Genomic DNA, 26,978 nt, shown 5'->3' on the forward strand with positions numbered 1-26,978 from the left:
TCTAAGGACTCTCGTGACTACATCATGCGCGTCTGGATAACGTGAATCCTCAAAGGCCTTTACCATACAAGGTCACACATGCACAGGCTCTGGGCTTAGGATGTGGATGTTTTTGGGGAGTGCGTCATTATTCATTAATAATGTCATTGTCCAGCCCACCATAAGGCCCTAGGTACAGTCCTGTCCAATTTCAGGAGTTCACTGGCCCTCCACAGACTGTCCCCCTGGATAAGTGCCCACTCTGGTACCCAGCAGCATGGCTCTCAGAGCTTCAGGCAGACCTGGATGGAGACGATGTGTGTCACATGACAACTTGGGGGGAGTATGCATTTTAGAAGAGGGACTTTTCTTTTCAAAAGCATGCATCTTTCCGTCACGATAAGAACAGCCAACACCATCGACTGCTGGCTCTGAGCTTGGCTTATCTCACCTAACCTTCAAGGAGAAGCCACTACCTTCATCCCCACGTTACAGATGCAGACGCTGAGGCCCAGAGAGGTCAGGTAACTTGTCCAAAGTCTCGCGTTAATAAGTAGCAGAGCACAAGTGTGACCCAGACAGGCTGAGTCCAGAGTCCCTCTGAAATCCTGCCTCCCACTGCCCCACACCAGGCTTCAAGAGGAGTTTTCAAACATCTATATACTGCCTCCATGGGCAAGGCACTCCTCGGTCCAACATCAGAAGCAGAGGTTTGCTGATGGCAGAGAGAGTGAAGGCCCCTGGGGTTGTCCCAGACCACTGAATGACAGAGACAAATGCCAGTGTCTTAAGTATCCTGCTCAGAAGCTGATGGTCAGGGCTGGGAGCTGACCCTGTGTCTCTCCGCCACCCAGGTCAGGCCGTGACTCAGAGCTCAAGGGGCCACGTGAAGCTGCATCTCATGTCCAAGGACTCCGCCCCTCTCTGAGCCCCCCCAGCACAGTGCTGAGGGTTGCAACTCAAGCCCACGCTCAGAGCACTTCCTGGGCCTGGGCACTGAGCAGGACACGCTTGCACGGCATGTATGCAACCTGGATCATCAAAACGCCCCCTGGCTGCTCCCTTGTCCCCACCATGAGAGGGAAGGGGGCCGAGGGCAGTGAACAGTCAGAAACCACAGGCTCCTAACCTGCACCGTCCACATTCGAGCCCAGATCGTCCACCCAGAAGCCCCACAGCGGGTGTCAAGGTCTCCGGTGAGTCTGTGGGTGTTCCAGTCATGTCCCCTGTCGCCTCAGGCCAGGAGCTAGGCCACACTGTCTACCCCACAGAGGGCCTGGACCGCACAGTTTAAGGATCTGTGAGGTCTGACCCTTGATCCACCCTGTGGGTTGTTCAGATCTGAAGATCACTGGAGGAATCGTAAGGCCACACATTTTGGCACACAGCGGGCTTACTAAAGCAAAGGTAGCCAGAGGGAGAGAGTCAGCAAGGGTCAAGATGGCTCCTGGAGCCGAGAGAACCTTCTAGGTTGAACAATAGCAACGGTGGAGTCACAAGAGTAACAACAATGATACAATAGCTGCTATTTCCTTAGTGCCCCCCACACGCTGGGCACGGACAGGTGGAGCTGCCCGGTGGGGGCGGCCCTGGGGGCAGGAGCGGGGCTGCCCAACTCCAGCCGCCCCGTCCCTCCAGTCACTGAGTCCACATGAATTCACTGCGCAGCCGCAGCACGCCTGCCTGTGCTCCAGGTGCTGGGGGCGCGGAGACCCAGGCTCTCGGAGAAACCACCCCGTGCCAGGCACCCACAGGTATGCCCTCTCTGTACAAAACTCAGTATTGGACAGGAAAATCCCAAACGGACAATCTGAGGGATGCTGAGCACTATGCCAGAACTCTCTGCAGGGACCCTTCGGAGACGGCGCTGCGTGCCCCCAAGCTGTCCAGAGGCTGCTGCACTAGTCACTTCCAAAGAGGGGCACTGGAGGCGGGGGACGGGCCACCTGGACCTGGGCGTGGCTGGGCCTGGCCAATCAGATCTTCCTGTTCCCCAAGGGGGGGCCTCCTTGCTGGGCCCGTCCCTGCAGGGTTTCCAGGAAGGATGGGATGCAGAGAGCTGCGGTGGCCAGCTGGGCCTCTGAGGAGGGAGCCAGCACGGAGGACAGGCGAGCTGAGCGGGAGGGGGAGCCAGGCTCCAGGGACACCATCGAACCCATGAACCCAGCTGGACATACCCACGTTTCCCCTGTGTGAACCCATACATACCCTCTTGCCTAATAAAAAAAAATTAAAATAAACGATGACTATAAAAACAAAAACAAAAGCAAACCACCAGCGGTCCCCCGGCCTCCCCTTTCTGAGGCCAGCTTGGTGCTCACTGAGCGGGCCTCCGCCACCACCTTCCGGTTGCGCATCCTCAGACTGCACAGACAGGCTGCAAGCAGAGGGGGGAGTCCTGAACTCGGCGAGACTCAAGGCCTGAATTCCAGGGGTACGGGGTCTCTTTCCAAGACTGGCTGGGATGTTCTGAGGATGACTATTCGGGTCACTCACTGAGAGCGAGAGGGGCCTGTGGCCGTGCACTGACTGAGGAAGGGCACAATCGCTGGGCTGATGGTTAGCAAACCTCCCCCCAGGCCTCTGCCCTAGAACAGGCCACCCGTGGATACTGCCAGAAATCACTGGGCTGGGAATGCCTCTAGGCGGTCAGCAGAATTAGAGGGAGAAGAACCAGACCTGCCCCTGAAAACGTTATTGCTAAGGTTATAACGTACTTCTAGCAAAGAGAGACACCGGGAAAAAAGAAAGAAACGTACTGGAACGGACAGGCGGACACGCCTGAGGGGATGCCGTCTCTCTACCCTGTGGCCAGGCACTGAGCCGCCCCAGAGACTCTGCCCTCAGCCTCCTGCATGCCCAAGAGGGACAACAGAGAAGAAACTAGGAGAGACGACACGCTGGGGAGGAAGGACAGGAGGGAACAGAGAGGCAGGAGCAACCCAAAGAAGGAGAGAAAAGTGGGCAAAAACGGAGAGGACACAGTGACAGCCCAGGAGGAGGAAGACAGGAGAGGAGACTGGCAGGACGGATGCAGATCTGGTCCCCAAGAGGCAAGGGAGGGGCTGGGGAGACCACGGGGGCAAGGGGGTGGCCGGGGGGCTGGGGATGATGCTTTGGAAGGGAAGGTGAACCCAGCGCTGGGCTTCACACTCCCACTGGGCAGCTGCTGCCTCTCTGGTCAAACACCTAGGCCTCTGTTGTCCCGCCAGCTGTCGCAGGGGCTGGCCCAGCATATGGTTTGCATACACAGATAGGCCAACGGTCATGGAGAGCCCCAGTGCAGGGCTGCCAGGACACACGCCTGCCACCCACATTCATCGCAGCAGTTGCCAGAGCATAAAGGGGACAACAAGAAAGATGGGCTGGGGAGAGGCCACCCCAGGATGGCCCGCCACCTCCTTCTTGGTCCAGACCAACCTCACACCTCACCTGGATAGGGACCACAAGGGCCTCCTCCGTGGCCTCCTGGCCTGCCCTCTCTACGATGCTTTTGGGGGAGTCTTTCTCAAAAGGCAAATGTGACCACACACCCTCAGTCAAAAATCCCTCCATGGCTCCCCAGCACCCCCAGGATAGAGCCCTGCTCACAAGGGCCCTCTGGCTCCTCACACCTGCCTACCGCTCCCCTCAGGCCAGAGCTGATTTCCATGTATGATCTCATTTCATCGTCCCCACAGCCCTACCTCTCACCCCGCTCTACAGATAACTGAGGCCAGGAGTTTCCACACTGGCAGAGCCACAATCCTTCTCATCTGGGCTGGAAACCCAGCTCACCCATGACCCCCAGCTCCCCCGCATCCAGGCCTGAATTCTCCCTCCCAGTCCTTCCATCACAAATGCCCATCCCTTCCTCCTTTCTGTTCCGACTGCTGCCACTCAGGGTGGCCCCCACACTGCACTGTCCCTGCCTGGCTCCTGCCCCCAGTCTTTCTTTTCTGTCCGGTTCTGCCATGTTTATCCTCCTGAAATAGACTTTGTTATCCTGTCACTCCCCTGCTCAGACACCTTCGGTGGCTCCCCAGTGCCCAAGGATCAAAGAGCAAAGCCCTTAGCTTGGTGTTCAGGCCCTTCTGCGCACCCAAGGGGTCTGGAAGAACAGGTAGGAAGGCTTCCCAGGAGCCTTCCGCAGGCGCCCCCGCCTCATGGCAGAGCTCCCCCACCTCCATGGGCTGGGCAGGGAGCTGAATTGCTCCCGGGGCGGCGAGAGGGCCGGCCGCTGGAGACCAGAGCTGGCCGAGGTGTTGGGACCCTCACTGCCGCCACAGGAGCCCTCCTGGACCTAAAGGGTCCTCGCTTGGGATGGGCATCATTCGTTCCACTTGGGGGAGCTCTGTGGGGTCTCCTGAGGGACGAGGGCAGGGCTGATGGGGATGGCCAGAGGCCGCAGCACTCCACATCTGAGGCCACCTTGAAAAGTGGCCTCGGCACAGCCGTGGGGCTCCAAGGGCACTGGAAAATGATGCCAAGCCTCAGTTCAGCCAGTGGAAAGAGACGAAACCAGTGCTTCCCAGACTACGGGGTTCACAGACCCGTAAATTCCCTCCAGTCTTTGGAGAGGACTGACACTGGGTTGCAAGCTTTCTCTTCTCCCAAGTAAGGGCGTTAAAACAAAACAAAACCCAAACAGAAAGCCTCGTCCCCTCTCCTGTTGCCTCCCTCTCACGCAGAACGGCCGGCGTGGCAGCAGAGGAGCGGGAGGGCATCTTGGCAAGAAGGACACGCCTCAGGAGATTAATTTTGATATCAGGGAAATTTAATACGCGGTCCTCGGTTTCCTAATTTTGCTGTGAACTGAGGAAGTGTTTGTCCCTGACCAGCCGGGGTCTACACACAGTGTTCACGAACTATAAGGCTGAACTACGTCCCTTTGTCAGCCATTGTAACCAACCTCATGTATGGACGCCACCAAGAAAAAAACCCAGAAACATAAGCTGTCACTAGGCATTTCATTGAAAGTCTGAAATCAGTGGCCATGATGTGGTGGCAACCCACATACAAAATAGAGGAGGATTGGCACAGATGTTAGTTCAGGGCCAATCTTCCTCAGGAAAAAAAAATCTGAAATTAAAACCCCAATAAATTAAGAAGGGACTATTTAACATGAAAGGATTTTCCCATTTACAAAAAGTCTTGGGCCTCAGTGTGCCCATCTGTGAAATAAGAGGTAGGGTGGGACTAGATTATCTCCAAGTTCCTTCTGGCACTGGAATTCTTGGATTTCATGAGTTAGTCCCAGTTAGGGTGGCTGCCTGCATCACACCAATATACAGTTTCTAGAGAGCTCTTTGGAGAAAAGAAAGCAGATGACAATTTATAGAGCAATAAGGTTTTGGGCCACTGGCCCCCCTCCTGGCCCCGTGGCTGGGCAGTGACCTTCAGCATAGGGTGGGAGCAGAAGAGATGCGGCAAAACAAACAGATGCCCACCCCTAAGCCGGGCTCCATGCTCCCAAGTCCTGAGCATTCCTGAGCATTCCTTCCAGAGTGAGACGGTTCACAGGAGATCTGTGTATCTGCACAGATCACCACCGGGACGGTTTGGCAGCAAACTGTGCAACGGTGGTTATCTTTGGGCTGTGGGGCTGAGGGGATGGGAGGGGGGCTGTGCACCCCCGACTTTCTATACTTCTGCCCCAGGGTTTCTCCACCCCGGCACCACTGACATGTTGGGCCCGATCATTTTTTGTTGTAGGGCCTATCCTGTGTGTCATAGGATATTTAGCAGCATCTCTGGTCTCTACTACCCACTAGATGCCAGTAGCATCTCGATTCCAGTTGTGACAACCAAAAATGTCTCCAGACATTGCCAAATGCCCCTGGGGGGACCAGACGCCCCATCGGAGAACGACTGTTTTACATTATCGGTCTAAATTTTTTTAAGAAGCCTGTATGATAATATATATTATGATTATTAAGGATATCTATATTCAGCACCTCAGCAAGAGCTATCAATTCTACATGTCCAAAGTTCTCAAATAAACCGACTTCCTGCCTCTTCCGTGGCTGCCATCGTCTCCTGGACAACGGCATGGGCCTCCGAGCTGGGCTCCCTGATGTCCCCTTGCCCCAGCAAGTCCTCCCCACATCGCAGCCAAAATGAACTTCTAGAAGTGTCCTCAGTCATGTCACTCGCCTGCCTGGCTTCCTACTGTCCCGAGAACAAAAACCAAATGCCCCCTCTGTCTCCCAGGTGCTCTGCCATCCGGACCCCGGCCCCACCTCTGCCCTCTTCCAGGCCTGGCCACTCGCGGTGTGGTCTGTGGACCAGCAGCCTCAGCAGCCGGGGAGCTGGTCAGACAGGCAGAATCCTGGGTCGACAGCACCAGGCACAGGGAAGGCATTCTGCAAATATTTTTGGAATTAATAATAGGCGCAAGTATCGAGTCCTGCCTAGGTGGCAGTCAATTTTCTTTACGAGGATTATCTTGTTTATTCTTCACGAAACCCGTGAGGCGACAGAGGGACTATTTACGTGAATCCCCGTCTTACAGACGAGGAAGGAGAGTTCATGACCCAAGTTCTCACGGCGGGTGACAGGCAGAGCAGGGGTCCACTGGGGCCGGGCGGGGAGGGATCGGACCCCCATCACGACACTCGTCCCGCCCTCTTATTTGTAAATCAAACAGCATTTTAAATGCACGACGGGGGCGTGACATTGAAAGAATTTCCCAGCAAATATGTCTACAAAATAAAGAATCCTGCCGCTGGGGAATCATTATCCTTCCGTGCTTTTGGGTAAATGACATCTTTGTGTTCGGATCTGGGTAAGCAGGGCCTGTCCAGCCACACGTTCCCAAAGACTGCTGCGGTAACCGTTTACCTCCAGGCGAGAGTCAGAAACAAGCCTGATGGGGAAGCCGCGGGTGCCACTCACGCGAAGGAAGGGGGGGTACGTCTGTGCCCTCTGTGCGGCTGGCACGCCTCCCCCTCTCAGCCACCAGGCAAGCAATGTTCATCGTTGGAGGTCTAGTGCTTTCCTTCTACAGCCCTTCCTGTCTGCCACGTCCCTTGTCGCTGGGGCTGTAACAGGTACCCCCACCATCGCAGCTCCAGGACACTTCGGGGGGCACTCACGAGCGTGCTCAACCTCTCCAGAGTCAGGGCCACGTGTCCCCATTGTCATATCACCAGCACAACCACTACCATTTCTGGAGCACCTGTATGTCCTAAGCTCTGTGCCAGGCTGCCTTTAGTAGTTATCTCCCTCAATTTAATCCTCAGGACAATCCTTTACAAAGGGAACACGGGGGTCTCAATTTTGCAAATGAAGAACCTGAAGCTCAGAGAGGTGAAGTAATTTGCGCAAGGTCACACAGCCAGCTGGTGAGAGACGCAGAACTTGAACAGTTCAACTCAGAGTGCTCCTGCCATACCCATGATCACGTCAGCTAACTCCTGTTGAGTCATTGAGTCTGTACCACTTGCCAGGCCCTATGCTGAGACCTTCACTGCTCGGTCTCAAACCAGCCCCGTGAGGTGGGTGCCACGACTGTGCCCATTTTACAGATGAAGCAACTGAGGCTCAGAGAGGCAGCCTGACACAGGCTCAAGGTCACGCAGCCAAGAAGAGAGAGGGGATTTGAATCCAGAAGTGACCGGCTGTGCTGTGTGGCCGCTCAGCTTTCAGCCGAGCGTGGTCACACATTTTTCATTTATACACCAGCTCTCACGGAGCCTCGTGCAGGCAGCTGGACGTCACGGTCTGACAGTTTGCCTTTTATTTTTGTTTTCAACCCAGAGGAAACATAGCAGCTTGAGAAACACACTGTGGTTCCCAAGATGCAGGCAAAAAATTACAGCAAACACACAAAATCAACAAACCAAAGGATCGTGTGTCCACCTCGAGCTCGTCTGCTGCCGCCCCCTCCCCTCGGGGCAGGAAGGGTGCCGTGCGTCATGACAGGGACAGTCAGCCCCGAGTCTCTTCCTATGGGGTAAAAGTGGTGGCCAGGAGACAGGGGCAATGGCTGGGATCAAGGGTTTGAGTTTTCCAAGAGGAGAGAACCCAAGAGAGGGTTTCATCACCGACCTTCAGGTTCCCTGGACATGGTTCAAAAGGCCTTTGGCTCCCTGTCACGACGGGCGGCCCAGGAGACTGTCCTGTCGCGTCCTCGAAGGCAAAGACAGCCTCCCATCGGACTGCAGCCTGGACCCGCCCAGCTCAGCCTAGGCTGACTCTGAGTACCAGGATCCTAAGAACTGCACACATCCTCTTAAATCATTCAACACGTACACAAAACCACCATTACAGTGTCTATAACACAACAGCTCCTCAACACACCAAAATCATTATGATCCGGAGGGCCGCCAGGGAGACAGAACCCAGAGAGGGCCTGTCTCGTTCTGCCTGGTGCCCAGCAGATGTCTGCGGCCCTGCACGGCATCCTGCCCTCTGCTCCCAGCATAGCAGACCCTGTGACGCTCGGCACACGGCCAGGATCAGCCTGGTGACAGCATGCTTTGTCCGTGGCTTAGAGCTGGTCTTGGGGATGATCAGGAGTCAGCCCCGGGGCCAGACTCTGACCCCAGCTAGATTTATGTTTAAACAGAGACTAACAGTAAGTGTCTGACATCTTCAAAGATGCAGCCGTCCTCGCCAGCAGAGAGTTTAGCCATTAGTCTGGGGGGGTCCCCTCCAGGCTGGGGGTCACCACCGTCTGTGGCACTTGTTGAAAATGCAGATCCCTCTCTCAAGACCTGCGGACTGTGAGCTGCCGGGGCTGGGGCGGAGCATCTGCTGATCGACTCGCTTACTTACAGCATAATTCATATCCAGTAAAATGCACAGGGCTTAGTGTAAAACGTGACGAGTTTTGACAACCATAGACGCCCATGTACCCGCCGCCCAGATCGAGACATAGGACATTTCTGTCACCCTAGAAAGTTCCCGGTGTGTGCCTTCTGCCAATGAAGCCACACTCCCCACCGCAGGCCAGCGAGATCTGCTCTGTCACTACGGGTCGGCACTGCCCGTACCGGAGGGTTATCCAGTGGGACTCGTGCAGGACGTGCTCTTCCGTCCGCCTTCCCGTGTTCAGCCGGTGTGTTGCTGCATCAACGTTTCTTCCTTCCTTCATGGTGCAGAGCAGCAGGCCACGGTGTGCATACATCACGTTGTTATCTCTCCACCTGCGGTGGACACCTGGGCTGCTTCCTCGTTTGCGCTGTTACGCACACGCTGCCGTGAATGCTCGTGTAGAGCCTGTGTCCGGGCAGATGTTCGCCTCCCGTCACAAACACACAGGAGCAGGACTGCCCGGGCGGCAGGAGCGCTGGCCTCAGGCCTGTCTCCCGGAGCTGCAGCAGCCCAGCTGGGGTGGGGCGCCCTGGTCGGCTCCCCGGGAAGCCCTCTATCCAGGCAGGAGGCCCCCGGAGCTTACAGGGCCTGCTCATGGTCACAGGGGGTCCGTCTGCCTCAACGACGATCCCTGAGTCTCTCCACATTTTCATCCACATTCAGCTTTGAAAGCTGAACTGATTCTGGGTGGTTTGTTCTGATGAGTGATGTCAGCTGTTCAGACCAGGGTTTAAGAGCCCACGGAGATGGAGAAGGAACATTCCGGTTACCAAGGCTCTGACTGAGTGTCCCGCCTCCTTCCCCGGTGGTCTACAGACGGATGCACTGATGAAAACGCATCACTGGCAGCCTGTCCTCTAAACCCCACCAGGGACCCCACACCCACTGGGCAAGGCAGTAAAGCAGGGTGGTTAGACCCAGTGAGGATTAAAATCCAGGTCTGTCTGGGTGGCCTTAGGCAAGTCGAATCACCTTTCTGAGCCTCGTTTTCCTCATCTGTAAAATGGGCACACTGGCAGTACTACTCGATGATCCTGGAGTAAGGAGTCTACAACCTGAGTCGTACAAAAGGAGGTGGCAGTCAGGAAGCAGAGGGCGTGGTAACTTGTGACCTGCTGTTACCGAGGACTCCCGCATCCCCATCCTCGCAGAGGTAGGGCAGGGTTTGCTAAATACGCAGATTTGGGGCCCCATGATGGACTCACAGCGTCGGAATCTGAGTGGGGCCCAGGACCTGCTTTTAGCAAGCTTCCCGGATGCTCAGGAAAGCCGCAGACCCTTATCCCAGGTGTGGACCACGCGGAGCCTGGGGGCTGAGCGGGCGTAAGGACGCAGAGACGGGCAGCGTGGAAGGACCCGGCAGGGCAGGTGAGGCTTGGGAGAGCCACAGTGTGGCAGCCGGCCAGGGAGGACCAGGGACCAATTTATTCCTCTCCCAGGACTGCCTCCCAGCTCTGCCCCAGGAATTCCGGCCACATGTGCCTCCCGTGGCCTGTGGGTCAACTCAGCCAAGTCTTAACACCTTTGCCAAGGAAAGGAGGCGTTATCGGGCCAGGCTTAGACATTCTGGCTCCGGAGTTAGAAAGCCCTAGTTTCGAGCCCCAGCTACACCGCATCCTGGTTGGATGAACCTGAGCAAGTATTTCAGCTGAGCTGTGAAGAGGATGTACCAGAAGGTAGCATTTCTCCAATGGAGTTGCCAGACGGAAGTCACATTCAACACCATGCTGAGGATCCTCCCCACGGTCACTACTGATGCGGCCCTAGGCCGTCATCTCGCTTCCGCTTTAGGTTTGGGGATATAACTGGTGACTCCTGACAACTGAGCAATATTCCCCCCACCCACGGGGCCCGGAAACAGAGGACATGGCTTACATCTGGTTGAACAGCCTCTTTCCCTCCAGCTGTGTTCTCCTCCCCTTTGGTCTCAGCCTTAATCCACGTCCTCCAAGATGCCCCCAATGTACCCACTTGCTTGGCTCTGTACAGCTACACGACAGGGCCTTCTGCCAGCCAGGGAGCCGTCTCTGCAACCGGAGGGAGGGAGGGGAGCAAGCGACTTCACCGCATGAGTCTCAGTTTCCTCGTCTGTAAAGTGGGCGTTGTAATGGAACCGACCTTAAAGCACTGCGGTGGGGCTGACGTAAAACCATCCAGATAAACCAGACAACCCAGTGCCTGGCCCACAGTCAGCACTCAGCAAATGTCATTACCAACACTGTGCTCTCGTGTTATTTCCTGAAGAGCCTGTGTCACCCTCCCTCCTGCCAGGGATGGCAAGCCCCATGAGGACAGGGCCCTTGTCCCACAAAACTACACCGGATCAGGCATCCGGGGCCTCAGGATGCCCTGCGGGTCCCCCGACCACGGAGGAGGCTGATAACTGTTCTTCAGGATCCCCCCAGGGGGCTGAGAGCTCCTGAGCAGTGAAGGGAGGTTCCTCCAGATGCGGGGTGGGCTGTGGCTCCAGGCGGCTGGGGGAGAGCGGCCCACTCTGCTGAGGTGGGATTCACAAGGCCCAGGCGGGAGGCAGGGAACCAGGAAGATCCGGGGCCCGTCCCTCCTGAGCCTCTCGTTTCAGGAGAGAAAGCCAGGGCCCTGCGGAGTGAGAGTCAGTGGTCTCAGGAGAACAGTTTTAACAATCGTGTGGGGCATAAGCAGCAGGGAGGGGCTGGCATTCCCACCACGTATGACAAGAGACCCAGGAGACGGGGGCACGGAAGACTCCGCCTAAGGTCCCCGAGAGCAAGGGGCCGAGCCAGGACTCAAAGCCCTGTCCCCATGGCTTTAACCAGCATTTCTTCATTCCTTTTGTTGTTTTTTTTTTTGAGGAAGATTAGCCCTAAGCTAACATCTGCTGCCAATCCTCCTCTTTTTGCTGAGGAAGACTGGCCCTGCGCTAACATCCGTGCCCATCTTCCTCTAGTTTATATGTGGGATGCCTACCACAGCATGGCCTGCCGCGCGGTGCCATGTCCACACTCGAGATCCAAACTAGCGAACCCCAAGTACCCGAAGTAGAACGTGTGCACTTAACCGCTGCGCCACCAGGCCAGCCCCAAAACCAGCATTCTTACATTTGCCTCCTAGCAGGGTCCAAATCGGATGACCTTAAGCAAAACCACCCCCAAACTCCAAAACAGAATAAACCCCTTACAGAAGCCCAGAGAGGGTCTCAGAGAGACGCCCTCCATGCCCATCAGCAATCAACCACAGTGACAGGCCCCCTCCCGTCTCCAGCCAACTGCCTTTGCAATTCAGCTGCTTCCCTAGAATCAGTTGTTTTCATCAGCCTAAGTCCTCCTTTGTCACATGACCGTCCACATCACCTCAACATCTTCCACTCCCCACCTCCCGCCCACCCACTGCCCACCCTTTCTCCTCCAGACCTCCTAAATACAGTGCAAGAGCTCACCATCCTCCCGGTGACCTTGGCATTCCCTTCCCTCCTTGGTCCATCTCCCAACACATACACTCTCCCAGGTCTCAAACTGGCAGCCCGAGGGCTGTATCTGGCCCGTGGATGTATCTTACTCACCTGTGAAGTGTTATTTATTTTATATAATATACAAGAGTTGCCAATATTGAGAACATGGGTGATCTCAGATACGAAACTTGCAAATCTGGTAACCCAAATTCTCACATGTAACAAGCCGCTGGTGCTTAGTCATAGCTGCGTCCTGTGAAAGGGCCTGCCTCCCACTTTGCCACAATCCCCACCACTCCCTGCTGCCTCACATCTGGCAGATTCTCTCCTTAACATCCCCTGCTGCCTCCTTTCAGACATGTGCGTTTACAACCCCCATCCACTTTTACATTCCGTTGGTCCCCAAACTTGTTTCTTTCTTTTCAATGATTCTGCCTGCTCCATCCATCCTCCTCCCATTTCTCAGGCCTGATTGATTGCGATCATTACTGTCACTCACTTTTCCGGGGCTTTCTCAGCCCCTAGGCCCAGCCATGTCACCCCTCCAGCCACTGTGTCTATCAAAACTTCAGACAAGTCCCCACAGACCACAGGACAAGTCCGGCTCTCCCGGCAGCGTCTGGACTACCCCATCCAACCTTCCGTGAGGGTTCCTTGAGCACCCGCTTTGTGCAGGGCCCTGTCCTAGGCCCCAACGATACCAGAGGGATAAAGACATTGCTCTCTCCCAGGAGAAAGGACAGTGCAACATCCGGGGCACATCCAAGGAGGAAATTCCGGTCCTGATGTCACGACCCTGGTCCTGCGGGTCTGCTCACATCCTCTGCATGCTGTCCCGTCTCCCTGCCTTGGCGCTCTCTCCTCCCCCAGCACCCATAAAGGCTGTGTAACCACCCTCCACATCCAGCTCTCACTCCCTTCTCTGCGAAGCCTCCCGCCGTGGCCAGCGAGTGGTGGCTCTCCCCTCCTGAGCTCTGCCAACGCAGGTCCTCATATTACCCAACGGCTGCTGGCCACTTCGACAGGTCTCGAGGGCGTAATTCTCATTTCCACTTTCTCTCTTTAACCAAATTTGAAATTAAGCAGGAAGGGCTTCACATCTGTGTTCTTCTCACTGCAGCCTCTTGGCATTTTTATATTTCCCTGGGATTCCTCTAACTCTGGGCAGGAACTGTACACATCCCAAAGTGTCAACAAATCTCTGCTGACTTCATTCATTCATTCAACAAACATTCACTGCACAACTCCTGGGTGCCAGGCACGATGAACGGATGAGGGAGCAAGACAAGGGCCGGTTCTCATGAAGCTTCTCTTCCACTGAGACAAACAAGTGAAGGGACAGATTAACAAGAATTGTTCAGAAAACAGAATAACAGAAAAGGCAGAGGTGGTTCTTTAGACAAGGCAATCGAGGAAGGCCTCTTGGAGAGGGTGACATTTCAGCTGAGACCAACAAGGGAGCAGCACAGCAGGATGGGAAGGTGGGGGAATCCCAGGCAGAAGTGGCAGTGAGTGCAAAGGTCCTGAGGCAGAAATAACCTTGGAAGATGGAGAAGGCAGAGGGGTGGCAGGGAGTCGGTTAGGGGGTTACTCTCCTAGCCCAGGTCAAAGTCGACAGATGGAGATGAACTTGTGATGGATTTGACTGTAAAGGGAGAGATGAGGGGGCACAGATGATTTTGGCCTGAGCAACCTAGAGGAAGGTAGGGCACTGTTCCAGACTGAAGTGAAATTCCTCTGTGGAAGCCCTGACCCAGTGTGACAGTGTTTGGAGACGGGGCTCTGGGAAGTGATTAGCATTAGATGAGGTCATGAGGGTGGGGCGGGCAGGATTCATGCTCTCTCTCCTGCCACACCCCTGCACTCAGGAAGAAGGCCATGTGAGGACACAGCAAGAAGGCAGCCACCTGCAAGCCGGGAAGAGAGCCCTCACCAGACCCTGGCCAGGCTGGACCTTGATCTTGGACTTGCAGCCTCCAGAACTGTGAGAAAATAAGTTTCTGTTGTTTAGGCGCCCCCATCCCCTGTCTATGGTGCTTGCCATGGCGGCCTGAGCTGGCTACCACAGGCCCCTCACCAAGACGGGGAAACCTTGGCAAATAATGAATGCTCACAGGATGAAAAATCTCAAGAGTCGAGGCCGATACAGTAAGATGGTGAGATCACGTCAGTGAAGGCCACAGACATGTGGCCAAGGGGCAGGACCCTGCATCCCACCCAGAGGTGCCCCATGCACGCCGGTCTCTGAGCCTCTGCCTCATGCTGACAGCCATTCTGGAAAGGCCCCCCTCCCTGATTTCTGACTATGCAAATCACCCTACCCTTCCCCTCCCTCCTTGCGGCTGAAATGCAAAACCCTCTGTTTTCCTTATTGCTGCTTTTGCTCGCTTTAGAATAACAGCTTCTCTAAAGGCACACTTCAAAGTCAACGCTCCTTTCATCAAACAGCCAGGCCCGGGAGGCGCGGGTCTGACCCACCGAGGGGCAGCGCTATGAAAGCTGCCAGCTTGCTTTCTCGCAGAAGCAGTTCGTTCTGCCCCACAGACCACAGCAATTTCACCGCGTGTCAAAATGACAGACGACGCGAAAGGAGAGACCGTCACAGAAATGTTCGAAGTTACAGAAAACTTCAGAGAGTCCAGATTCAAGAAAGAGAGTTTTGAGACAAACAGGGCTGGAAGTTGGAATGGTCCTGATGGAATGATCTTTTTTTTAAAGATGGAATTTGTGAAATTTGCCTAAAGAAGAAATAAGCAACTGATATTTATATGAAACAATGCCTGGAGTGTGCGCTGAGACACGGGGAAAGAAAGCCCAGTTTTCACCACGTCAGGAAAACAATCTGTTTAAGAATATGGTCAGGGTGAGGCCCAGATTCCTATGAAGAAAGGAAGACTTTGGGCCCCTCTGACATACCCCTAGACATGTCAACGCAAATTATTACCTGTATTAAGGAGCATAACATTTTACATGCCACAAGTTCAGTACACACTGTCATTCAGTCCCCACAACCTTCCAGGAGGAAGGCAGGCACTGCGCCCATTTTACAGATGAGTAGACGGTATCAGATCAGAAAGGGTAAGTCACTTGCCCAAGATCACAAAGCTAACAAGCACGGAACCAGAACTCTAACCCACGTCTGTCTGGCCCCAGAGCCCACTTTCTGTTCCGTATGTCAGGAGCTCCAAATTTGGTTGGATATCTGAATCAAGCAGAGAACACGTTAAAAATCCAGATTCCTGTGTCCCACTGCTGGAGTCTGACTCAGCGGCCTAGGTGGGGGCCTGGGAATCTGTTTCTAAGTCGTCCCTGAGCGTTCTGATCCAGCTGACTGATGATGAGAGCAGAGGACTGCTGGGGGGGGCCACATCTGTGCCAGCCAGAGGGCCCCCCGGGGAGATCTGGGGGACCCACAGCTGAGCCCCTAGAACCGCCTGCGGGCTGAGGGAGGTGGCTCCACGGCAAGGATCCATTGATCTGTTGTGGGAGTTTATGCTGTGTCAACTTGGTTAAGCTGGAACTGCTTCTCCCAGAATCCCCCTCCCTGTCTGGTTCTAGGTTAAAATTGGCTGAAAGAGGAACCTGTGGGAAATTTGGGAGGTGGAAGTGAGGCAGCAGCCATGACACCCTGGAGGTCATCAGAGGTGGATGTGGTGACGGACAGGTGCCCTGCGGTCCAGCAGGTTGGAGCCTATCCTCTGTCCTCCAATGTCTGTCCAGCAATTCCTTCTGACCGTTCATCCTGCTGACCAACAGCATCGCCAGGACGGCCACCGGACAGGGGCTGGGCACCCACCAGGCAAAGGCTGCCCTGAGTCTTCTCCACTAGCCTCCCTGTGGTCCCCCTCTGGTGGCTGGACCTCCTGGCTCCTCAGATGGAGATGGTCTCTGATCCCTCAGCACCTCCTTTTCACCTTCACCTCGGCCCCCACCCCCGTAACCACCTAAGGTCTCATTCTTACCCAGAGGTCCTAGCGGTTCGGATTCCCTGACTCCCCCTGAACGAGGTCATCGCCCCCTCTCTCCCACAGACCTGTCAGTCTCAGGCAGTGGTTATCCCAATGTGGCCCCCGCCCCGACCAACAGCACTGGCATCCCCCGGAGCTTGTTAGAAACGCAAATTCTCGGGCCCCGCCCCAGGCCAAGTGAATCAGAAATTACGGAGGAGAGCCCAGCAATCTGCTCTAACAAGCCCTCCAGAAGGTTCTAACATGTGCTAAGGTTTAAAGAACCACTCATGTGGGCATTTAAAAAGCCTTCCTCCGTTTCTGTTTGGGACGATGAAAAAGTGCCAGAAAAAGATGGTGCTGCTGGTTACACAACATGATGAATGTGCTTCATACCGCTCAATAGCGTGGTTAAAACAGGTTTTTTTAAGGAAAAAAACCAACTTAATTAGCAAGAAGCCCCACACAAAAGGCCACATATTGCATAACTCCATTGATATGAAATATCCAGAAAGTAGATTAGTAGTTGCCAGGGGGTCGGAAGGGGAGCGGGGAATAATTGCTTCCCGGGTATGGGATGTCTTCTTGGGGTGACGGAAAAAGTTTTGGAACTAGACAGAGGTTTATGCACAACACTGTGAATGTACTAAATGCCCCTGAATTGTTCCCTTTTTAAACGGTTAATTTCATGTTCTGTGAATTTCTGCAGCTGGACCTTATATCTGAGAGAATTAGCATTTATGGAGACAAGCACAGTGTCCTTTCATCCTCACCCCAGCCCTACAAGGGTGCCATCATAATTCTCCCCATTTCATAGATGTGAAATCCAGACAGGCTGACTCCAGAATCCGCACTTTTAACCAGTATGCCTTTATGCCCAGAACACTGAGTTATTTCTTGTGCAGAAGACAGAAACCAGACCTCAGCCAGAGCGAGCCTCGGTCTACACTTCAAAGCAGTCTCCCGGTCACTCAGCTTTACTGTGCCCAGAAGCAGAGGGCCGGGGTGGGGGGAAGGGGTAGCGACGGGCTCGTCATGGGTCCACAACCACAGCCTGAGACAAAGCCCTGTGGGCTACCAAAATGGTTAGTGTGGTTTGTAGTGGGCTTATCATAATGAAAATATTAAAAAAAAATAATTATGATATAACAGCACCTAAAAATTTATTGCACACTGACAATGTGCTAAGTACTTTTTACATTTAGCTCATTTAATCCTCACAAAATCCTAAAACGATTCTTCCCATTTGGGGAAATTAAGCAACTGTCCAAGTCACGGAGGTCATCAGGGCCACCGCCCAAACTTTAAATCTGTTACTTTAATACAAAGTAACACAGTACACGCTTCTCCCTAGGAAACTTAGAAATGGTAAAGATTCAAATTGCAGAATTCTTCGTATCTTTTTTAAAATTAAAAAAAATGGGCCAGCTTTGTAAGCTGCCTTTTTACATGAATCGATTAGAATCGTCCTCCTATGTCTTTCAAAGTCTTCACCACCACCACCCTTTTTAGTGACCCCGTGGGATTCCCGGGCACGGATGGAGCACAGTGTCTTTTCCAGGCCGTTCTGTTGGACACTTGGGTTGTTTCCTCAAGAAGACGTTCCAACTGACGAAAGATGTCTGAACCAGGGTGTGAAATGTAGCAAAACCTCCTCCCTACAACAGGCAGCAAGAGGGCAATCAGCTTCGGAGGGACGATATTTGTGGAGCAAAGATCCTGCCTTCTCCACCCAAAACGTTCAATTGTGACTTTGTATCTCAAGCCCGTGAGGTGTGGGGTTGTTCGCACAGTAGCTGGCATACTCCTGCCTCAGTTTCCCCATGTCATAGAACTGTTATGAGGATCAGTGAGTTACGGGTTAATATACACAAATCGCTTAGAACAGTGCTTGGCCCAAGTGACCTGTGTACATTTAAACTAAGATTGGAAGTACCTTCCAAGGACAGATCCTCTCTCCAGCCCCCAGCCCAGGACCTGCCTCCTCCAGGGCCACCCCAAAACAAGGTGATGGGAGGACTTGGCGGTTTCCCCACCCCGCCACTCCAGCAAGGATATTGACCCCATGAAGGCCATTTCCCCCAAACGTCCGAGACTTTCACCACCAACCGGATATGGTTCTGCCTCCCAGGAATTCCCCTAAACTCTTTTTGAATCTTTTTCAGCCTGAAATCCCCGGTAGGAAGCAAGTTCATCTGCTCCTCCCCGTGAGAAATTCCCAGTAACCGGGCAACTTCGTGCCGGGCAAGACCACACATGCATTCTCAAGCTGCTGACATAACTCCCCCCGTGCGATGAATCAGTGCAAACACGCGGGGCTGGAACCCTCCATGAACTTCACCTCGGGTGGCTCAGCCAGGCACCGTCCCCTCAGCCCGAGACAAATCCGGTCCATCAGTGGCTCCATCAACTTCCAACCACAAAACACAGCAGAAACGATGCATAAATTCGGAACTTGTACCCGCCAGCTAATGACATGTTTATCTCCCGTTTATCTGTACGAGATTGCTTCTCTCATACCTACAATCCAGGGTTCTTCCTTTTTTGCGGTGGACAGACCCCTTTGAGAATCTGATGAAAGCTACTGACCCTTCACAGAAAAATGCAGAGATGGAAGGTCTGACATAAAATTTCAAGCAGTTAGTGGGTTTAAAGGTGACCTGAGTACCCTGATATGTTACAAGTTTAAAATTACCCAACAATTTCATAATGATCCTGACAACCGTAACGCTTTATTGCTTTGATGACCAGGAGAACCTCTAAAAGCAGCATTAGAAAGCAGCTAGATATGCACAGAAAATTTCTAGAAGCATATACAAGAAATCATGACCCACGGCAATCTCTGGGAAGAGGGGCTAGGGTCTGGGATGATTTTATGGAATTTTATTGAATTTTACACTGTTGGATTTTTTTTTACCATGCGTAAAATTTTTTCTAATTAAACAAACTAACTTTATAATTAACAAAAAGAGTTCATAAAAGTTATTTAAGTTAAGAATGAGACACAACCCATTGTTGCCTCCATTTCTGTGACATGGGGAAGGGGGAGGTCACCAAGGGGGAAAAGGTCAAGCTACTACCTAGCAGAGGTGACCCCGCATCAGCCGGGAAAAGGCAAGACATCACCCAAGGACAGATGACCAGGTGTTTCCACCGGGTGTTCAACGCAGGTCATGCAAGTTCCACATTGGAGGGGAGCGCGCTATGAATACCCAATATGAATACCCCATATGAATTTCCTCAGCACCCCACAGCTGGTGCTCGGTGCAGGAATTGGCCAAAACCTTCTCACGGAAGTTTAGGGGGTGCACCCCCAAGACTCTGGGCAAGGCCGGAGGTGGCAAAGATGAGTGAATGCCAGAACAATGCTGCGGTGGGTAGCAGAGGGGACACACAGTGGAGGCCAAACAGCTCCCCCCACCACCCCCTCTATTTCAAACAATAGCTCTGCATTTATTAGGTGGAATCGCACGGATCGCCTTTTCTGTGGTCATCTGTAAAGGGGCGGGGGTGGGGCTGTTACTTCCTAGGCTGTGGCGAGGACTGCGCGAGGCTGTTGCCTCTGCCAGGTGCACCCTCTTCTGCTGCTGACCTGCTCCCCCTTCAGACTTCAGCTTGGACTCCACTCTTTCTGAAAACCCTTCCCTGACTCTCGTCCTTCGCGTTCCTGGGCGTCCTAATCACCCCTGGGCTGTAGTGTAAAGGCCCCTCACAGCCATCTCCACCAGGAAATCAGCCCCATCTTGGGGGCGCGAGCTGGCCCTCTCTAGTTCACCACTGGCTCAGCGCCCGGCACACAGTACGTATCAGTCTGTTTGTTTAAAGATGACTTCCCCTCAGATAGCAGAATTCGCATCTGTCACTGTTTGAAAACAACAATTACCCAAAGGCAACTCCAATACGTAATTGCCACCCTCCAAGCTACAGTTAATGAAGATGTCATATCTGGGGTTTGAAAGGGTGTTGTTGTTTTTTTAAATCATATCCTTCCCCACCAAGTACCAACAAACCATGCCCACACCCTAACCAGCACAAGCCCGGCCAGCGGGTGTGGGGAAAATGTGGAACAAGGGTAAGTAAATTCTCTCTCTCTCTCTCAGACCAGATGTGAAGAGGAAAAAGTGGCAAAGACATAAAATCCACCAAGAATTAGAGCCACCTGGTCCTACATCTTGACGAGAAGAAATAGCAGAACCTTCTGGAGACATCGAGAACACCATACATCATAGAAGACCATGGCGGTGAGTTCTCTTCCTGGATCTGCCAGGATTTGCTGGGCGACCTTGGGCCCACTGCCTCCAGGACGCTTCCATTAGAGAAGCACTGGGAACATTAAAAAAAAAAAAGGAGAAATACCAAAACAGGCTTACCAACCCTACTCTAAGTGCTGGCCTTGAACAAGTGAGTGCTGTTCACGCGGCAACACAAACTGAGCTGTTGGCACCAGAGTCAGAGGCTTCATGACAAACATTAATTCTTGGGGAACGGAACAGCGTACCCCGTAGGGTACTCAGGCTGCATGAGGAAGATGCGTTTGGGGCGGTTAGCAGGCTGATACTAACTTTAGCGCCTGATGGGAAGGTGTCAAAAGTCTACCCTTGGATAGTGTCATCACTGTGAAACTTGAGAGGCCACCTGCCCGGCACAGGCCCTGGCCTCTCTGTCTTCCGGCCCCCGTCTCCTTTAAGAATTGAGGTGGCTAAACTAGCAGCCGTTTCTAACTTGCTGTTCTATTTTTAAAGTCTCAAGAATTTTTTAAAAAGGCTCTTTTGCATCCCTGACATCTGGAACATTTGTAGGCAGAGGTTCCTTCCAGCTGGCCCTGCCCGCCACCACTCAGCCCTGTCCATGCAAACCCCTGAGTTGCTTCTGGGAGCGGTCCAAGCCACCCCAGAGTTCCCAGCATCACAGTATAAAAACCAGCGGACCGGAGCCGTGCGGCCCCCAGTTCTCACCAGGCTGCTGGAAATATGTTTCTCTGGTGACTCAGTGCATACCACATACAGAGACCCGAGACGAAGTTTAACTAAAGAATATTTCTCACGACAAGAGATGCAAATCTACTTTCTTCTACTTCACTTTAAGAAAGCCAGTGGAAAACCACTAAACTGATTTCAAAACTTGCTAATAAGTCGCTGCCCACAGTCGGTAAACATCAGCCTAGGGAACCTCCGAGATCGCTTCTACCATTGACAATTTCTGGGGCCTTAACAAAGCTGGGCTCCTGTTAGAGGATGAGAGGTACCAAGGAAGTCCCCAAGGTGGAGTGACCGACCTCGTCACCTGACGAGGTAAATTCTCTGCACATCTTTGCCATGGGAACACCTGCTCGCCAAGGGGCAGGCCTTGGAGACGAGTGAGCCAAATACTGATTTTTCTAGGGACGCGCACTCGCCACCCCAACGCCTAATCCCGGAGAGATCTGGGGCAAGGGGTGGTGACAGTGGGGTGGGAGCACTTGGCTGGGTTAAAACTAACACAGCCAAAACGAGAAGACACAAAGCTTTCTGCCCTCTCTGGATAATCCTACCCAGATGGCTGACCGCCTCCATTTCTAAGAGGCTCACTGAGAATCGGTTTTTGATTTAGATTCTGTAAACAAAGCCCTTTCCCAAACACCCATGATGCAGAGAAATGGTCCCCTAAGTCGCGCGGTGGTGAATAATTTGCATAGCATTACAGGATTCTGGCCACGGAGCGTTCCGAAGGAGCCAATGCAGAAAGCCGGCCGCCTGGTACTTTCCAGCCATCAGAAGGTAAAAGCAAGTGAGACTGACAGGTTAGAACCGGTGTAAAAAAGCTGTCACACGGGGAAAATACACGTTACGAGGATGAATTGAAAAGCCAGGATATGAAACAGCAGAGCAAGCAAACAAACAAAAAAATCCGAAAAAAACACCATGATATTAACAGTGGCTGCCTGCATATCGTGATGTTTTCCTTCCACGTTTTCTACAAAGAACATGGACTTCTTTGGCAATCCAGGGAAGAAAACAACTTTAAAAGCCCGTCCACCCAGGGGGACGGTGTAAAGCATGGTTAAGGAAGCAGCAGTGAGCTTAATCACCACCTTACTCCCCAGCGCTGATGCCACTTTGAGCAGACAGGAACTAAAGATGTCCAGATATATACCCATTATGGTGTACCCCTCATCTTCCAGGGGCCTGAGCATTTACACCCGCTGGACGTGTCACTGTGGATACCCCCAGAACACCTGGAGCGGGGAGTGCCGGGCAAAGGGGCTCTTGGATGGGCTGAGAGCTCTTTTTATTTTTTTCAAGAACTATCCTCAAAATCATTCCAGACAGAATGTGGGAACCTTGGGGTCTAGTCCTAGTTCGGATCTCAGGCACGCCCCTTCCCTTCCCTGGGCCTCGGTTTCCCCATTTGTAAAATAAGCAGATCGGACTTTCTGATGGCGAAGGTCCCTTCTGGCTGCAACATCCTACGAGCTAAAGGGATCCACATTCGGGTTTGAGGACTGCTGAGTCTGATCAATCTCGGGCAAGGGAGAACAGGAGACCGGCAGCGGCCCGGCCCGAGTAAACAACACCGGCCAGCAGGCCAGGGCCAACCCAGGGGTCTGGAGATCCAGGCTGGGGCTCAGGGGAGGGTGGAGTCTCAGCGAGAGGAAGAGCCCAGCAGAGACCCTCAGAGAGCCACCTCCGGCTGTGTCTTGGGGCTGTCTGGGAGGGGCAGGGCAGTGGCGCCTGAAGCAGGAAAAACCAAACAAAGGACCTGTTTCTTTAGGGAGCCAAAGTTCCCAGGTGAAACAGCCAGGGCACCAAAGGCTCCATCTAGGAGGAGGGAGGAAAAAAAACACTGCCAGGCCAAGCCAGGCCAGCTGTCTAGGCTGGGGAGGGGCAACACTCTACGAAGCAGCCGGCAAGACTGAGATGTTGAGAAACCACCAAACCTGGACTCAACTGGGGCCTAAAACAGGTGTCCGACCTGAACGTGGCCAGGCCTCCTGGGACAATGCAGAGGACCCTAGAGGGGCCAGGAGGGCTGGGTCCCGGTCCCCGTTCTGCTGCAGACTTGCTGTGTGCCCGTGGGCAAGTCCCTTCCCCTCTCTGAGTTTCATTTGCCAATGAGACTGGTCCGCTCCGCCAGAGAGACATTCTGGGGTCCTCCTTTCACCTCCTGTGGCAGGTGAAAGGCCATGCGCGGTCCACCTCCAAGCCCGGGGAGACTTACAGCATGGACGACACCCTTACAGCCGTCAATCGTGAGAAGGACTCCTCCAAACATCAGAGCAGACACAACAAAAGTGAAAGCAAAAGCCAGCAGCCAGAAGCAGACCCTTCCCCACATCCCCAGTCAGAAGGCAGCTGAGCTTCTGGAACTTTCCTGGCACTTAGGGAGAAAACTCTTCTCAGTCCCTGGAACTCCACCTCAATTTGGAGCTGGGGGCAGAGAAGCCCAGAGCTAGGCTCCTCAGGCTCCAGCCGAGGGTTCTGAGGAGTCGACTGCCAGCCCCCCAGAGGGAGGGGAGGACACTGACCAGCACTGTGCCCCAGTACAACAGGAGCCCCAGAAGCGGCGGGCTGCCCAGTGCAAACAACAGGAGAGGGGACGCTGGGTCCACCTCCCATTCTGCCGTTCCTTACACAGACAAACTCCTGGGCCTTGTGACTTCTGCAGCCAAGGGGCCGGAAAGCACCCCTGGAGGGGCCTGGGCCCCACCAAGGTCCCTGGCACGCCCACTGCTCTCTGGATCAAGACAGGCCAGCAGCTTGGCCGCACATCGAATCCACAATCTCACCTTTGACCAGTAGCCACACATGGAGACCACATGTTAATCCCTGTCTCCTTTGCAGGGGCTCCGATGCAGCCCCCATTTTCATTCCCACTGCCCCCAACCCACAGAGCAACCTCCCCTCTCCTAGCACCCTTCTCCAAACTCACTGTGACCTTCCTCAGGGTCAAGAGGATCAAATGACTGCTCTGCTTCAAGAGCTTGAATGGAATCTGTCTCTTTATCTTTCTAGTTCAGTGGCCTATACTGAGCACAGGGAACACTGCCTGGCCCACAGCAGGCACTCAGTCAACATCTGCCTACTCCAGAGTCCCACCTGCAGCTGACCGCACCCGCCTTTCCAGTCCAGCTCATTCCAGACCTCCACTCCCACTTCTCCCCACCCCCCCCCCCACTCCCTGAGCACCTCCCCCATCCCCCCAGGGACTCTATGTCCCTGTTTAATATTCCAGCTCTCTTTTCTCAGCAGGACCTCCTGGCTGGCCTCAGTCTGAGTTCTTTTCTTTCTTCTGTTCTCCCCCTGGAACAGAACTTACTACAGATACTTGCTATTGCTAGGCATGGAGGCCCCACTCCGCCCCAGGGGGTTATCATTCCCATCATACCGACGAAGAAAGTGAGGTTCAGAGAGGCCAAGTGCCTGTCCACCGTGGTCACACAGCCAACGAGTGGTGGGCCGTGACTACAGGGCCAACACTCTGCAACACTTGTCACTTACAACCTCTGACTCCCTCACTAGGCTGCAGCCCCCGGAGGCCCCTGGGCCCTGTGTCCCTGGGGCCAGCCCTCATCAGGGAACTAGCTGAGGAGGTCGTGGTGAGGAATACATGGCCGCCAGCCTCCTCCCCTTCCTCTCTCTTCTGCCTTCCTCCCAGGCTGGGGAGGGCGATGTTAGGAGGGAACATCCCGATTCCATTTGGCCCTGTCACTTGGGTCGAGATCTTTAGGTGACAAATCTCCAAAGTGTGAAAGCCGTTCGCACGTCCCAGAGCCCATCTTTCACAAGGGAGCTATGCTCGAAGCGACCCACTCAAAACAAAAGCCAGAAGGCAGCTGTAGGGAGCAACCTCTGCGGCCCCGCCCACCCCGCTCCCGCGGAGCCGCTGTTTCCAAGCCCGGGACCACCCGCGCTGCCAGGGAGGCCCCGGGTCCTGGCCGCACAGGCTCGTCCCAGCGCTGCGCCGGTGCCCCGCGGCGGCTGCCACCGGCCAGGAAGGGCCTGCGCCGGGCTGGGGAAACCGCGCGGACGTCCCTCGCCCCTCGGTTAGGAAAGATTTCCTCCTGAAAGCGGCCATCCCTCTCAACCAGACTCAGCGCTCCCGGGGCGCACGCTTCCCGCCAGGGCGCAGACTAGAGACGTGAGGGACTCTGAGTATTTGCCCTGTGCTCAGTTTCACCCCCACTTTGCTCACGCCCAACTCCTCACTCTTTTGTTCCTAGTACGTAAAACATACACACACACACACACACACTAATCTAAATCCGTAAAAAGCCTCGATTACCAGGAAGGAGGAGAGGATGGAGGCGGGGGGCTCCCGCGGGCAGCGCCAGGGTGGTTTCCGGGGACCGACTGGCAAGTTCTGCTCTAAGCACCGGTGGAAGGTGCCTCTTTGGCCGAGGGTTCGAAACACCTGTCCTCGCCGACAGCGGGCCCCGGAGCCGGCTGCCATCCCCCCAGCCGAGGCCAGCTGGCCCCAGCGTGATAGCCGGGAGACGGGGGGTGTCCCGCACTGGCGGGGCGCGGCTCCAGAGGGTACGGGTACCGAGTCCTCCCGGCAGCCGACCCCAGGCAGGAAGCTTCAGACGGGCGCACGGACAGACCCACACAGCCCTCGACTCCCCTCCAACAACAGTCAGTCCGCGGGGCGCGGCGGGGCGGAAGGAGCAGCGGCGCAGACTCACCCGGGCGGCGGCGAGCCCAGCTCGGTCTCGGTCAGGTAGCCGGGGGCTGAGGGCTCCGTGACCCCGGCCCCCTCGGGCTGCCTCCTCCGGGGCTGGCGCGATCGCGGGGCTGGGGCCTCGGGGGAATCTCGGTCGAGGGAGGCGGCGGCGGAGACGGCGCGCCGCGCGCTCGGAGACCGGGATGCGGACGCAGGAAGCGCGGCCTTGGAGCGCCGGCGTGCGGGAGGGAGTGACGGCGAGAGGCAGAGGGCGGCGCCGGCCGGGAGCTGCCTCCAGCGGGGAGAGGCGCCGCCCACCGGTAGACCCTCCCTCCCCGCCCTCCGCGCCGCTCGGAGGCCCGGGGCGCGCGACCCGAGCTGCGGGGGCCGGCACCCACTCCCTCGCGTCGGCTGGGGCGGGGCGCTGGCCCCAGTCCTCCTTCTTACCCTGTCACACGGAGCTGGCTAAGCCGGGGTCGGGGACAGATAGATCCCTGACCTCTCCCTCTCCAGGGGCCGCGGAATTGGGTGCGTCGGGGCGGGGACTTGGGGCAGGTGTCTCAGCCGGGAGTCCTGGGTATTTACGGGTTAAGTTGAGCTGGGAGACGCCCCTCCCTGCCCGATCAGGCGCGAGAGCCGAGGCTCGGCACCCGGACCCGAGCGCCGCCCCTTTACCTGGCCGAGCGCTCACCTGGCCGCCCGTGCGCCTGTCTCTTCCCCTCTTCCTGGGAAGGCCCCCGCCTCCCTCTCCACCCCCGGGCGGGTTCGGGGCGCTGGGGTCCGCCTGCTCCGCCCAGGGCTGGTGCCCTGCGAGGTGACTGACGGGCGGAGGTAGGAAAGGAGGAAGCGAGTGTTTAAAAAGCAAGTCTTCTCATGCCCTCGGCCCTGTTCCTACCCTCTCCCGGTCCCCTGGGCGCCCTCTGGGCCGCACGCCAGGGCCGCGGCCGGGGTGGAGCCCCTTCCGGGAGCCCGCGTCCATGCACAGGACCGGGGTTCCCTGGCCCATAAGCCTCCCCTGCTGGGGGGTCATTTCCAGCTTTGCAGATAACTTTCCCAACGAAGCACCGATTGTCGTCCTGCCGACCAGGTGGCAGGCGGGTGGCCCGCCTCTGCTCAGCGCCCGGAAGCTGCTGCCCGAGGCCTGGCTCTGGGGCTGGTGAAGCCCAGCTGGACAAGAGCGTCTCTTG

General features: G+C 55.1%; 1 protein-coding gene across 5 annotated transcripts in view; it reads right to left on the reverse strand.

Annotated features, from left to right (window-relative positions):
* Positions 1-26,654, reverse strand: part of TMEM51 (transmembrane protein 51) — a 47,622-nt gene extending 20,968 nt beyond the window's left edge. The window contains exon 1 of one of the 5 annotated variants that reach the window (XM_023635744.2): positions 26,483-26,654. The gene's annotated coding sequence lies outside the window, so the exon portion shown is untranslated. Of the gene's footprint in view, positions 1-25,413; positions 26,082-26,238 lie in introns of those variants that run through there. The other 4 variants (XM_023635743.2, XM_023635742.2, XM_023635745.2 and 1 more) reach the window with 4 other exon arrangements.
* Between the last annotated feature and the right edge of the window lie 324 nt (positions 26,655-26,978).

Source organism: Equus caballus, chromosome 2 (genome assembly GCF_041296265.1).
Source record: "Equus caballus isolate H_3958 breed thoroughbred chromosome 2, TB-T2T, whole genome shotgun sequence".
Lineage (NCBI taxonomy): Eukaryota > Metazoa > Chordata > Mammalia > Perissodactyla > Equidae > Equus > Equus caballus.